This window comes from Mchenga conophoros, linkage group LG15 (assembly GCF_057382185.1).
Source record: "Mchenga conophoros isolate Kocher_MC1m ecotype Shallow Benthic linkage group LG15, M_conophoros_male_GT1.1, whole genome shotgun sequence".
Taxonomy (NCBI): Eukaryota; Metazoa; Chordata; class Actinopteri; order Cichliformes; family Cichlidae; genus Mchenga; species Mchenga conophoros.
Genome location: NC_140540.1, coordinates 14,190,405 through 14,196,404, shown reverse-complemented (window position 1 = coordinate 14,196,404; position 6,000 = coordinate 14,190,405).

Sequence of the window (6,000 nt, the reverse complement as noted above, 5' to 3'; positions counted from 1 at the left end):
ATGGGTCAGATAAGATAATGCATGGATGAATGTGTCACAGTCTGGAGGAGGTAGACTGTATAGAGTGACGAAGAGGACCCAAAATGCAGACACCAAGGAACGTGGAACAAAACTTGAATGTTAACAGAAAGCGAGCCGTTTATTAAGGCTGGTAAAAACATTACAAAACAAAAGGCAGAGGTGAAGCTTAAAAAATAACCTAAACTGGGGAAACTGAAGGTAAACATAAAAAAGACCCAAAACATGAAACCTGATGTGGGACCATGGAACCGTGGCACAAAGGACAACAGACGACATGACACTAAGCAAAGGAGGACAGAGGACTTAAGTACACCGAGAGATAATGAGGGGATTGGGAACAGGTGGGAACACAGCTGGGACAAATCAGACCTAATGAGACAAGGGGAAGCAAAACTAGACACACTGCACATAGGACAGGGAATTTCACAATAAAACAGGAAACAGAATGGAATGCAGACATGACAACACAAACTTGACAGCATAAGACACGCAGCATGAAACACATAAAAGGTGAGGGAAACTTAAATACAGGGGTAGAAAAGACAAATGGGAATCTAATAAACAAATAAGATTAGCTAACCTAAAGAAGTTAAACATAAACATAAACATCCAAATAAACTAAAACTTAAAACGCTGGGTCAACAGACCCAGGAACGTGACATAATGGATGTTCTGTCACATTGTCAGAGCATTTTGTCACTATATAAGGTTTATTAATGTGCTTATAACTAAACTGACTCGATATGAATAAATAATTTACTGATATTAGCTGCACAACAGTTAACATTCCTACCACAGGACTCCTAACCTCTACAAAAGACCCCATTTGTGTGCATTAATATAATATATATATATAATGTCATAATGTCAGGGAGGGTAAGAAGATCTTGGATTCAAATCCACCAACTGGCCTGGTTGATACTAAGGTTTCCAAAGACAGCGGAGTTAGGTTAACTGGTGATTCTTAATTGTGAGTATGACTGGTTGTCTGTCTCTCTATGTTAGCCCTAAGACAAACTGGCGACCTGTTGCCTTATGGCAGTTGGGATAGGAAGAAAATAATAAAATCAAGAAACAATTATATCATAGAAAAACAAGCTCAGAACTAGAATAACTACAACAAAACAATCAATAATATTAAAAAAGTTTCTGGAAGACAAGAACAAGCCCTGGGACCATGAAATATAATAGCAACTTGATGAATTTATCTAATAGCTACAACCATAATGATTACAGTTTGTGCACTACTTTTATTTCCCTGTGAATTGTAGTGTAAAGTCATTGTTAACCTTGCTACGAGCAGCACTTTGGTAAAGTGACAAAATAAAGAAGGGATGACAAATGGGAAAGCAAGAACCCTCGACGCCTACACTGAGGAAATTCAGTGGCTCTTTTATGCTTTGAGGGACATTTTGCTGCCGTGATTAGAATCCAGTTAGATCCCTACAGGAACAGGTCACTGAAAAGTTTCTTTAGAATTTTCTAGTTTTTTACTTTCAGGCTTTTCTTTAATTTAATAATTTCTCCATATTTAGTCTTCTTAAGATACGATAAGATAAGATAAGATAACCTTTTTTAGTCCCACACGTGGGAAATTTGTTTTGTCACAGCAGAAAGTGGACAGTGCAAAGTTATGTAGCAAAAATTAGAGAACACTGGAATACAATAATAATAATATACTGTACACAACTGTACAGAATATAATATAATAAAATAAAATAATATATACATCAAAATAAAATAAAATATATACAATAGGATATAAATAGAATACAAATGCTATATACAACTGAGTAAAAATACAACTTTGCACGTATTGCACTTAGTCTTATTGCACATGTGTGAGTTTGTGTGTGTTTGATCAGCTGCAAAAGTCTTTGTTGAAGAGTCTGACAGCAGTGGGAAGGAAAGTCCTGTGAAATCTCTCTGTCCCACAGCGTGGGTGCTGCAGCCTGCTACTGAAGGAGCTGCTCAGTGCTGTCAGAGTCTCCTGCATGGGGTGGGAGATGTTGTCCAACAGGGATGACAGCTTAGCCACCATTCTCCTGTCACTCACCACCTCCACTGGGTCCAGAGGGCATCCTAGAACAGAGTGGATCAGCCTGTTCTGTCTCTTCCTGTCCCCGGCAGAGATGTTGCCGCTCCAGCAGACCACATCATAAAAGATGGCTGAGGCCACCACAGAGTCAAAGGCTGTATCCCAATTCAGGGTCTGCAGCCTTAAAGGCCGCATTTTAAGGCCGATTACGTCACAGCGACACGACGAAGGCTGTCCCAATTCGAAGGCTGCTCGAAATGCGGCCCTCAAATGCGTCCTTCATTTCCCTGAATTTTAAGGACGTGGCGGTGTAGACTTCGTGGCCCAACATATCCCAGAATGCATAGCGCAGCGGTGGGTGTGGATAATTTTGCCGCCCGAAGAGTAAACTTTAAGTAAGTACTGAATATTACGTCACTTATTTATGTGCAAATGTTTAATAACGAAGAACATTAGTGACATTAGAGACATTAGTGACGTTTGTACTAACTTGGTTTTAAAGCCTTTACTTTAAAATATACGCCGTTCAATAGCTGACCTTAATCTTACAGAGAATGATCAAAGCTCATGTAGAAACAAACAAACAAATGAACAAAAGATTTCCTCCTTCATTTCTGTCAAGCAATGCTGTATGAAACGTTTCCAGCTGTTAGTATCGTGGTTGCTAGGCAACCTGGGCAGCGCAACAGAGGCTAGACCGTCCCATTTCACAAGCCTCGCACTTCCGGCCCTAGCGGTCTTTAAGTACGCGGCCCTTGAGGATCGTTGAGGCTGCGCACTTTAGGGCTGCAGACCCTGAATTGGGATACAGCCATAGAAGGTCTTCAGGAGTGGGCCCTTCACTCCAAAAGACCTGAGTCTCCGCAGCAGGTGCAGTCTCCTCTGCCCTTTCCTGTAGAGGGCGTCTGAATTATGAGTCCAATCCAGTTTGTTGTTCAGATGAACACCAAGGTACCTGTAGCTGTCCACAGCATCAATGTCCATACCTTGGATGTTCAGTGGTTGCAGTGGAGGATGTTTGTGCCTGTGGAAGTCTACCACCAGCTCCTTGGTTTTATTAGTGTTGATCTGGAGGTAGTTCAGCTGGCACCTATTACTATGGTTTGTTTTGTTTTTTTACCTGGTTTCCGTTAGTGTTTGATATTGTTTATATTTTTGATCCCTTGTACTTTAATAGTCGTCCCAGTGTCTTCCACAAAATTTTAAGTATTCGTCTCTTCCCGTTTTATTTTGACAGTCACTGTGTCATGTAGTTTTACTTCCCCTAGCTCACTGTTTTCGATTAGTTTTAGCTGTTTTCTGTTATCTAGGTGTTTCCACTCCTCTCTGATTGCCCTCTGTGTTTCTATGTGTATTTAAAACTTCAGTTTTTATTTGTTTTCTTTATTGCATTGTACTGTTTCCTCGTGTGTTTCATGAGCCACCTGGATTTTGTTACTCTGTATTTCGGGGATCTCTTTGTCTCTGTTTTGTATTTGTATTTTGGGACTTATATCAGCCAAATAAGCAGCTCGTGTTTTGTTATTATCATACAGAAAATGATTACTTCAAGTTATTCCTGTTAAAGGTGGTTCTATGAACTACTGAATTACAGGATGTACTTAATTTTTTAAGGACATCACCTGTGAACATGTTAGGATCTACAAATCTGGACTTTCTTTTTCATTTGGAGCCCACATGCACGTCTACCATCTTTCATTAAGTCTTAACTCACTGTTATTTATATTATAACACTGTTATATATATTATAACACTTCTATACTAGGCTAACTTTAATGCATGGTGGGCTGGTGCAGCATGCCTCAGCAGAATTTCACACCACATAAAAAGTCCCCTTTGCCTCTTGCACATTCATCACTGCATGCAGTGACCTTTTCCTCATGTGAGAGGTTCACTGACAGATGCTGTTATAGACCCAGAGGGTTTTTAAATATACAGATTTAAACTCATACCTAAAAACAAATGTCAGATATTTCAAGTGTAGATTTCTGTTTTTCTCTTTGAAATATCAAAACACACTGAAGCCACACAGATGGATAAGTGTGAAAGCCTGCAATACTTCTTTCCGCCCTCCATCATTCTTTTCGGTGACTTTTGTTTAACATTAATGTCCACCAGACGCTGCTGAAGTATCCCCTCCTGACAGCACTGCCAGCTGAAAGACATCACTGTCTCTACTGCGCACAAACAACTCACTTCAAATTAACATCAAAGTGCTGACTGGCGATTATGGACATAAATCCAGAGGAGGGGGGGAAGCTCCTTAAATACATTTTATTGATTTGCTTTTATTTTTCAGCTAATGAAAGTAGTCACAGAGTTTCTGACAGGAGTTCAATTGTCCAGTGACACCTTTTATCCCAGTACTTTAATACTCTACATTAACTCGGATTAAGATTTTCTTTGGCCCAACAGAAGTATTGTAGTAAGCAGTTTCACTTCAGCCTTAATGTAATGAAGGTGGTTGTTTCATTTAAAATTAAAAAAAGAAAAGCCTAACGGGAAAGTCTGGAACTCCCTGAAACTCACTGTGACATTTCTGCTGACACATTCGATGTGACCTTAACAGGTAAGTGCATTTATTATTTACACCAGCAACACCCTGCCCAACGTCACCCTGTCCTGCAAAATGACATGTTCCTGTAGTAAATGCATTTACATGCAGTGGAGAATTTCAGTACCTGTTAGAGAGTTCTGCTGGAGTGAAAGTAACACAGTTACATCTATTCAAGGTTTACTTAATGGCTGGATGCAGTGCCAGTTATAAAAAAAACTGCCGAGGCGGTTTAAAATAAATGAGCTGTAGGCATATTTAAATACCAAAATAAAGTTGTATTGATTTATTTGATTCCATGAGAAAAACAGATCACCATAGATTGTTCCTGTAAATGGTAAATGGACTGCTTCTTCTGTAGTTTTTTGTACCCTGCTTGATCACTTAAAGGACTCTATGCAACATGTCTTATTCACCCACTTACACACACATATTCATACAAGCACTTTCCCCCTATGCCTAAGTGCTTTCTATCTAACATTCACACGCATTCACGCAATGTAATGAAAGCATTGGGTTCAGTATCTTGCCCAAGAATACTTTGGCACACCGACTAGAGCACGCAGGGATCGAATCACAGCCGAAGATTAACTAACAAAACAGACAGAGTGAGAGCCGCAAGTTTCAGAAATGAGGGCTCATATTCTAACCAAACCCCCCCCCCCCCAAACAAACCTTTTAACAGGCTAAAAAATATGTTTTGCGTTGTCAGCCTATAGCTCTGTCCATTTTTAAAGTGCTCATCATCATATATCATAAAGCCACTAATGAACATCAACTTCAACTCTAATGTTCAGCACGCCATCATATGTCAATCAATGGTTCTCCTTACTCCCAGTGCTAGTAGTTTCACCAGCTCACCTCACAGTATAGGCAGCATAAACGACCACCAACCAACAGGCTAAAATGACCCATTTGTAGCTTCTAAGCATGTACTATAGTCATAACACTAACATCTAATTTATATCCACAAAATTTGAAATATGCACGACGTATTATCATCACGTTGCTGAGCAACCACCTAACAATGGCCAGAAGAGTTTAACTGCTCTGATTGCAGAAAGACTTCCACTTGTATAGACGTCTGCAGCTCTCTTGCTCTGTGATATAACTTTACAGGCTCAGTCGCTACCTTCAGGTCATACTGAATAAACCATGATGTTCATTTTGTAAATCATGACGAGTCAGAAAGGAGGAATAGCCAGGGTTAGCGCTCATTAATCCATCCTTTGGTTTCAAAACATCTAAAGCACTCAGGTCAGGGCTTCATGACAGGTCTGCACTAACCGATGGCTGATATATCCACCTTATACTAAGTCTGTCGGTCAGTTGTTTTGTCTGTCATTGCTATAAGTTGCTGAATTTCATTGAAATTTCTCATCACCAC